Source organism: Palaemon carinicauda, chromosome 37 (assembly GCF_036898095.1).
Source record: "Palaemon carinicauda isolate YSFRI2023 chromosome 37, ASM3689809v2, whole genome shotgun sequence".
Taxonomy (NCBI): domain Eukaryota; kingdom Metazoa; phylum Arthropoda; class Malacostraca; order Decapoda; family Palaemonidae; genus Palaemon; species Palaemon carinicauda.
The window spans coordinates 37,880,162-37,890,161 of record NC_090761.1 but is presented as its reverse complement, the minus strand read 5'-3'; the positions used below and the strand labels follow the sequence as shown (position 1 = coordinate 37,890,161).

Sequence of the window (10,000 nt, the reverse complement as noted above, 5' to 3'; positions counted from 1 at the left end):
CAATGTAAGATTTTGTGTGTGTGTGTGTGTGTGTGTGTGTGTGTAAGCGTAACTAGTGCAGTGGAATTATTGTTATATTCATAATTATCATTATTATTGTTATTATTATTATTATAATTATTATTATTATTATTATGATGATGATGATGATGACAATTACTAAAAGCTTCTAGCTCATCCTCTTACTTTCTGAAATATTGTAGTCACTATTTGAATATAGGAAACAATATTGATTTAATCTGAACTTGTTTATACATATGATAAAATATGCCATGAAATTAATACACAGATGGAATAATAAAATAATGTAGAAATAAAGATATGATAATAAGTTTTGCCCAACTCACCTGGACAGCGTAGGTTTTCGGCTATTGAATTTTCACGAATAATGTCAAGGCAATTGAATCCTGTCCTTTTTTTCAGTTCATGGTAAAAGCATAAAACACTCGAATCAGAATCACTGAAGACACGGACCTGGCGTTCTTATACAAAAACACAGGATGCCCTCTCACTCGAGATGCTCAACCTTGACACGCTAAGCCCTGGCCCTAAACTGATTAATAGTTGGCACTGTGGTGCATGACATCTTATTTCTCCTCCCTGAGCGGTGACTCCTCCCACAATTTCTCCCTCTGGCTAATCACGAGACGCCATTGGCACGCGAGACCAATAGCAAACGCGCGCACGAGAACAGGGGCGGGTCTTAGGCACTTTTTCCTCCTTGATATCTCTTGACTGGTCTGTTCGTGCCCCGGGGTTCCAGGTGATTGGCTGCGGTAACTCGAGTCCCGATTAAAGGGATTCAGATGGGTGAGTCCAGACGGGTCTCTTCTTCTATTTCAGTCAAAGGAGAGACTTGGGTTTCACAGGCCATCCACACCAACAATTTCTAATGGAGAGAGGAGAGAGAAATAAAGATGCCAAGAGAAAGAGATGAGGAGCGCCAAAGCAAACACAAATGAAACGCGAGAGGATGCAGTGTCAAAGGGGGAGCTAAGGAATTGAGACATTAAAATCAGCCTGGGAGAAAAAGTATTTAAATCACGTGCGATGTTGTCATTCGGGTTTTTAAAGGTGATTTTGTATTTGATGTTGAATTTTTAGGTGATTTTTAAGACCATCGGGGATTTTGTATAAACATCTTTTGATAATATTCTTATCCGACTAGTAGGTAAAAAAGATCTAGATAATTAATATGGGATTAGTGAAGACTTGGAATTATGTAAATCTTAAAGAAATATGATTAACATATAATAGCAATTATGTGGGTCAGATTATTTTGAGCAGCCTCCAAATTGAGAAATAGACAACTGAAACGGTATTAAAAAAAAAAAAAGCATAGCAGAACGCTTTCAAATTATTAGCAGATGTACGAAAAAGTAAAACGAATAGAGCCACAATTTACAAATAGTCAAGTAAAAGTTACAAAGTGAGGCGTCTTAGAAAACACAGACCAGGTTTATTTGGAGGGAGACAGCAAACATTCCTTTCTCAACGTAAACATATCCAACAAGTCACTTACAGATTTCTTCAGCCTTGGCGAAAATCCACATGCGCACGCGCGCGTACACCTACACGCACAGTCATACACACAAGCTGCCATGTTGCTGGTTTTAATCTGTGTCTGAATTAAATGGGAAATGAAAGGATTTACACACCTCGGTTGATGACACAAAGCTGGATTATCTTTTGCAGAGAGAGAGAGAGAGAGAGAGAGAGAGAGAGAGAGAGAGAGAGAGAGAGAGAGAAATTTTTTGATAAAATTGTTCCTTTCATACACTTCAAAGAGAAAAGGAGACTTTTCTCTAATACATAAATAATACCTCAATGTAGAAAAAAAAATAGTTTTAAACTAATGTAGGCCTGCATTTCATGAATTTACTGAGAGAGAGAGAGAGAGAGAGAGAGAGAGAGAGAGAGAGAGAGAGAGAGAGAGAGAGAGAGAGAGAGAGAATGTTTTTTATAGAAGTATTAATTTCATTCACTTCAAAGAGAAAAAGAGACATTTTTGGCAATATATAATTAATACTTCCAGGGAGAAAGAAATATTTTGAAGTTAAACCATGTTTCAAGAATTAATCGAGAGAGAGAGAGAGAGAGAGAGAGAGAGAGAGAGAGAGAGAGAGAGAGAGAGAGAGAGAGAGAGAGAGAGAGAGAGAGAGAGAGAGAAAAAAAAATTATAGAAATATTCCTTTCATTCTCTTCAAAGAGAATTGATACCTCCAGGGAGAAAGAAATATTTTAAAATTAATGCATGTTTCAAGAATTCATTGTTTGGGAGAGAGAGAGAGAGAGAGAGAGAGAGAGAGAGAGAGAGAGAGAGAGAGAGAGAGAGAGAGAGAGAGAGAGAAAGCTCATTGGTTGAAGGATCAGTTACTAAGGGATCAATTATCTAGTGAACAGATATCTTGGTACACCTTCGAAGATAAAAGAAAGAAAGAGAGACAGTTGTTTCAACTCTATTAGAAAAATTATTGAAATTTATGTATACTTCTTTAGAGAGAGAGAGAGAGAGAGAGAGAGAGAGAGAGAGAGAGAGAGAGAGAGAGAGAGAGAGGGGAGATTAAAAATAAGGGTGGTCACAGGTGTAAGGAAGAAATTTAAATACGGTTTATGATGAAGTTATGACTTTTGTAATGTTAAAAGGAAATGAAAACTTTCTCTAAAACTAAATTAACAGAAAATTATTACCATCATAATAATGATAATACTAATATTGATAATAATTAAGTCATCATCTTGTGTGTTATTTTAATAGCGGTTCCCGTATTTCCTACATTGTTTACATATACAAATATCCTACTCATTCATTCTTTGTTCATTAATTTTATTTTGTGCTTTTTTTCATCATTAATTTACCCAGTTATTGATATACTATGGTCGCCGTAGAGATTCCGGGTGAAATAAGCCCCACCCCCTGATGACGTTATAGCCAATCATGTTATCTCTCGGATTAACAGCGGTTAAAACATATCTCCTTTAAGTGATTATAAGTTAGCATAGTTTGAAATTTGCCTGGGAATATATTATGGCCGCTGCTAGCGCGGGAGACAATGTGATTGACAATGCGTCATCAAGGGGTGGAGCTTATTTCGCCCGGAATCTTTCCGGCTACTATAGTCCACACGACCCGTCAAAAATGAAAAACTAAATACTTACATATATATGTAAGCACACGCACCCAACTCTCACCTGGATATGACTATTTCCTCTCCCCACTTCTCGAGGGACGGGGAGAACTTAGCGTGACCGGGGAAAAGTATTTATATATTTACTCTATATATCAGCCAGACAATTGCTCTTTATTATATATGGGAGATGTATATTTCACCTCTGCACGTAGGCCTATAACCTACACCTCTTCATAGAATTTAGTATTCTTTAAATTTTGTCCTCTATCTGTATAACCCATTTCGTTATTCGCTTACGTTATTAATTTATTTACATAAACTGCGCTAATCATCCGAGCACTTATTTCCATATCAGATTTTCGTTGTTCAGTGAAATCACCATTTGAACTTTTTTTTTTCATAATCTAGCATTCAATTTTGATGTTTATAAGTGCTGCATCTATAGTAATTACCTCCGCCAACGAAGTTGGAAGAAGTTCATGTTTTAACCCCTGTTTATGTGTTTGTGTGTATTTGTTTGTTTGTGAACAACTTCCTGGCCACAATTTTAATCGTAGAGTAAGGAAACTTGCAGGGATTATCTGATATGTAAAAAGCTAGAAATAATTAAATTTGGGAAGGTCAAGGTCAAGGTCACGGTTAAGCAAAATGTCCAATTCACTTAATCAGCCATAACTTTAGACATCGTTGTCACAGACTTCAAACTCGGTTCATATTTGAGTGTATGAAAATCCACGCCAATTAATACTTGTTAAGGTCAAAGGCCAAGGTCAAGTGCCTCTCTAGTTATTCTTCTCCAGATAGTGACTTCAAATAATTCCTATAATTTCTAAGTTTCAAAATTCTAATCTTGAAAGAACGAGTGTTCCAAGACGCCACCTGGGTCACTGAAACTCCCCTCCCCCCAAAGATACATTGCATTTAGATTTTGGTCAGAAACCTCCGGTTGAGTTATTGCTCCCTTTGTCGTAAGATTTCCAACTGTCCTATATAATATCCATATAATATATTATTTATGAAGTGCCAAAATATGAAATCATATTCTTGCAAAAACCTTGATTAATTCTTATTATGTGAAAATACGTTAAAGACTTGTAGTGATATTTTTTCGATATACCTAACCTTTATTTTCGTTTACAATCATTACACTTTGCTTTGTCCATTATCTTTCATTGTTAATTTCCCAACTTATTAAAATATTTTTTTTTATTTCCAAAATAAAGTCCAACAAGCGTTTCCCTTTTCCCTCGTCATACTCACATTCCCCAAATGTATCCCAACAACATCTTAATTTGGAGTATCGGCAGGAGTCTCCCCGGACACATTTCCTTCGTCAGCAGCCCCAAGGTCACCTCCAGCCATCCGGCATCACTCATTTGTCAATCAGAGCTGTCCTTGGTGACTGACTCGAGAGTCACATTACAGCAAATGTCAAGTATTTTGTCAATGCAAATGAGTAGTTCATGTCTCTTTCATTTCGGGGTTGGTGAATTTGTATTTCCTTCGTCTGTTACATATAGTCAGTGATTTCCTCTCATTGCTTTTGTGATAATGTGCGCGATTGAGTTTTCGCTAATAACTGATAATTGATGTTGTTCATTACTCTTTCTTTTCGAAGGATTATTGATTACTTTTGCGAAGAACAGAGGATATTTCTCTATAACTTTATCTTTGCAAAAAAAAAAAAAAAAAAAAAAAAAAGATGCAATATTTTTTGCCTGTAACATTATCTTTGTAAAATAAATTTTTTTTTTTTTTGTAACTTTATCTTTGTAAAAAGTAACGTTCTATCTGTAACGTTATATCTACAAAAAACTATTTTTTTTTTCTGTAACTTTGTCTCTGCAAAAAAGCTAATATTTTTAGAGTAACTCTATCTCTGCAGAAAAACTAATAATTCTTTTCTATAAATTTATCTCGGCAAAAAAGTAATATTTTTGTCTGTAACTTTATCTCTGAAAGACAAACAAATATATTTTTTCTCTGTAACTTTATTTCTGCAAAAATCTAATATTTTTGTCTGTAACTCTATCTCTGCAAAAAAGTAATATATTTCTCTGTTACTTATCTCTGAAAACTAACATTTTTCTCCCCAACTTTATCTCTGCAAAAATCAAATAATTTTTCTGTAACTTTTGCTCTGCAAAAAAAAAAAAAAAAAAAACTTTTTTCTGTTACTTTACATCTACATGAAAATTCGTTTTGTTATTTCATCTCTGAAAATATATAAAAAAAAAAAAAACTTTTTTTTGTAACTTTATCTCTGAAAAAAGTCAATATTCTTGAACTTGCTTTGTGTCTACGAATGGATGTTCCTTTTTGTCTCTTACTGTTTCTTTCTTCGAAATTTTTATTCGCTAATTTTGCTACTTCAAATGTTGAAAGGACTATTTATTCTGACTGCTTTTTAGTGCCTGGATAAAGTCTTATTAACAAATAATGTAGATTGTTTGAGGTTTTCTGGCATCCTGACATCTAAGGCCATTGACGCGTACAGATAATGTAGATTTTCATCAAAATGATAATATATGATAAAAAAAATAATGTAGATTTTCATCAGAATGGTGATACATGATCAGAGAAAATAATGTAGATTTTTATCAAAATGATAATACATGATAAAAAAAAAATGTAGATTTTCATCAGAATTATAATACATGATGAAAAAAATAATGTAGATTTTCATCAGAATGATAATACATGATAAAAAAATTTAACATTAATCTTAAAAACTACCGAGTATTTAAGAAAAACTAAAGCATTTTAGCATATTCACAAAAATTATCATCGTATTTAGATAGATCCTCTGCGCCTTGAATCGATTATTCCTTATTTAAGCAATTCTTCCAATTCTATTAATAATCTTTACTTCGGTGACTTGTTGAGATTTGTCCCTATGGATAACAATTCATTTCGTCCATTCTTTGGTATCTACCATTTTTCATTGCTTTCATAATTAGCGAATACAAAGACTGTATCAATGCTTTTCCTTTATTATTATCTACAAGAAGGCGATTGTCTCTGTAACTTAGCATCTCTGATATAATATTTAAAACATATGTACCTTTGTATATGCAAATTACTATATTTGACTTGTAACTAAGTCATTCCTCCAGTAAATTTCATGCTGCCACTGGTTACTACTTTTGTGTATTAGATGTCTGTAAATAATTACTTTAGATTATTGTTACCTAGCGTTTGTTTTCGGATATTCACTACCTGCGCTTATTAGCTTGCACAACATTAAAATCGAGGGTTTGATATTATCATTATTGTTGTTGATGTTCTTATATTATGCCTTTTTCCCGCTGTGGGTGACGCTAGAACGTGTTACCGTTTAGCAAGTTCAAATCAGCACTGTAACCTCTAACTGCCTACATGAGTTATTCAAGAACTGCAACGTTCGCTACTATCTTAAAACTATCTGCATTCGCATTCCATTGCATGATCCATTCTATATCACCCCCTTTTTTACTGTGCAACTCACCAAATGAACGACCGCTGGCTATCAGTTGAGATTTTACGGAAACTTCAACTAAACAAAAGTACGATCAATATTTCAACCGGCAAACGCTATATTTTGCAAAAATTTAAACTGTAGAAAGTAATCGCACGGTAGGCTAATATTTTATCGATTATTTTTTTTTTTAATATGGTAACTGAATTGCAGGAATCGGACAGAGACACCTTTAGGCTACGTCATTGTAACTTTCGTAATATAACAAGCTGGAATGACTGTTAAGATTTCCTTTGAGGCAATGTCAATCAAATAAGAACAATCAAGAGCTGATAAAATGTAAAAGAAATTAGGATCTGATGATTACTTCGTCTTTGAAGTGGCTTAATCTTGAACTTGGTTAAAGATACGGATTTCCGAAGGGAACCATATAAAATCCTAGCTGATAACATTTTATTTCATTTCCACTATCGTACTAAGCCAGGAAACATCAGACAGGTCATAATGAATTTGCCTTATAATAAATCACGTACGGTTTCATTTCAGACGACATCCAATCACACTCTCCGGTGATTAATGTGTTGCATTTATATGCATGATTGATCGAACACAAACTAAAAGATAAAACTGATGCAGGTAACTATTATACGATTGCAATCACTACAATTTCGTCAAAGATATTTGAGTGTTCTTTTAATGACGCGTTTTCCCTGTTACACACTTCAGACAACAAATTTGCATCTATATCCTTCAGGAATTGCTGTTTTTTTATGTTTTGCTGATGTAAATCACTTGAAATATAGCACAAGAGGTTTACCATCATTTGAATGGCATGTGGTGTTAGTCCTGCTCGTAATAATTCTATCTCAAGTGGCATAACGTATTGCTCGACAACTTTTACATCTTTTGAGTACGTACACAGATTCTATGAAGTTTAATCTAATGTCGCTCTCAATCGGATGTAACACTATCTTTTTCGCCTTAGAATTGATACAGCCAACTGTGCAATTTCTCCAGCGATTAATTGACAACTGTAATAATTATGCCGATGCATTTGAAACAAGACCAAGTGCATGTTGTTGGTCTACAAGTCGCTGAAATAGTCCTCGGGAATCGTCATCAATAAACTATGCACGGATCCTCGTATTGGAGACTTGTAAGATAATGCTGACTTGGCAAAAAAAAAAAAAAAAAAAAAAAAAAAAAAAAGGGACGTAAGTTATATGCAACCGGCAAATGATATCAAGAAGATTTCCTTTCTGACACAGGAAAGTCAAAACTTTTACCTTCTTGTTGCAACATCTACAGATGCTCCGTGATGAATGTTCATACTATTGAAAGTTATAAACATTGCTCACCATCATTCTACCACCCAATTGGTCATGGAAATCCAACTAGATTATCTGAAAATCCTTATTAGTTGAACCACGTCCAGTCTGATCACGTCGGAAAAATAGGAGCAATCCGCTTACCCAAAGTGTCTTGAATCGAAGTATATATATATATATATATATATATATATATATATATATATATATATATATATATATATATATATATATATATATATGTTTGTTCTTTTAATTCTGATATATATATATATATATATATATATATATATATATATATATATATATATATATATATATATATATATATATATTAGCATTATAATAATCATCATCAACCGTTACTAGTCCACTGCAGAACAAAGGCCTCTGTTTATGGTCTTTCTGTGCCAGTCCACACCCGCAAACTTTCTTAGTTCCTCAATCCTTCATCCTTCCCTTGCTTCTTTTACAATTTCGTGGGACCCATTCTGTTATTCATTGTGGCCATCTATTGTCTGTCAATCTCATTATGTGAACTGTCCATGTCCATGTCTTTTTCTTACATGCTGTTAGAATATCCTCTACTGTAGTCTTATTCCCTTCATTATTTTTTCCATAGCTCTTTGAGATGTAACTACTTTATGTTCTAAGGCTTTAGTAAGGCTACAAGTTTCTGATGTATAGGTTAATACTGGTAGTACTATTTCATTGAATACTTTTCTTTTTAGAGAAAGAGGCATTTTAAATTCCATAATCTCATTTTGTATAGCAAATACTCTCCATCCCATTCTTTTAATTTCGGTCATCATGTCCTGAGGAAACATCCACTGTCTGTCCTAAGTACGTATATTCATTTACAATCTCTAGATGTTCGTCCATAACCTCTTATTTGTTGTCTGCATTTTCATTGAAGATTGCCAGTTTTATTCAGATTCATTTCCAGTCCTACATTTTTGCTTTCTCTGATCAAATCTTCTATCATCTTTTGTAAAATCTCCCATGATTCACCAAATACAACCATGTCACCTGCAAATCTTAAGTTGTTAAGGTATTCCCCATTAATATTAATTTCTACATTTTCCGAAGGTACATTCTTACAAACTTCTAGGCATGCTGTGAATAATTTTGGAGAGATGGGGTCTCCCTGTCTAACTCCTTTCTCAATCGGAATTTTCTCTCTATCTTTATATAGTTGTAGGATTGCTATAGAGATATTTCCAAGTGTTCTAGAATAAGATTCTTCTATACTTTATTTTTTGAGGGTTTTAATTACTGCCGAGGTTTTGACAGAATCAAAAGCTTTTACATTGGGTTGTAAATACCATACATAGTGGTTTGTCATACTCAGTTGATTTTTCCATTAGCTGGTTAATTACATGGATATGGTGAGTTGTTGAATACCCACTTCTGAAGCCTCCCTGTTCTCTTGGTTGATTAAAGTCTAGCTGACTTTCTATTCGGCCTATTGTGATCTTTGAAATATTTTATATATCACCGAGAGTAAACTAATTGGGCGGTACTTTTTCAGGTTTTTTTGCTTCCCCCTTTTTGTGAACTAGTATAATGATAAAGTTTTTGCAAGCTGTAGGTGAAGAGCATTCTTGCAGACATTTTTGTACAGGTCAGCGAGTTTTACTACTATGAAATATCCTCCATTTATCATTAAATCAATTGTTATGCTATTTTCTTCTGCCGCTTTACGTTTTTTCATTCCTTTCAATGCTTTCTTTAGTTCTACTATTACGTTTGGCACCGGCTCGGGTGTTTCATTTCATTTATATAGGTGAAGTTATTTCTTATATCACTAATGTGTAGCATTGTATAGAAATCTTCTGCAATTTTTATCACTTCATCTCTTTTAAGTGTAATATTTCCCTTTTCATCCTTAAAAAGACAAAAAAAAAAAAAAAAAAAAAAAAAAAAAAAACCCATTTGCATCAATTTGAAGCTTCTTCCTTTCTTTAGTGTTTCCTAAATTTTGATCTGGTTGTGTTTTTCTAATGTCTGGGGTTTTTAGTTTGTTTATTGTTTTGGATAGTTCTGCTAATTTTATTTCATCTCTTGGATTTTACCCTCATTTC

At 33.7% G+C, this 10,000-nt stretch overlaps 1 protein-coding gene and 1 pseudogene across 1 annotated transcript in view; one reads left to right on the top strand and one right to left on the bottom strand.

Annotated features, from left to right (window-relative positions):
• The window catches only part of LOC137629073 (doublesex- and mab-3-related transcription factor 3-like), a 74,558-nt pseudogene extending 74,126 nt beyond the window's left edge, over positions 1 to 432 (bottom strand).
• LOC137629285 (uncharacterized) overlaps positions 1 to 10,000 on the top strand; it is a 103,606-nt gene that overhangs the window by 17,814 nt on the left and 75,792 nt on the right. The window lies entirely within an intron of this gene.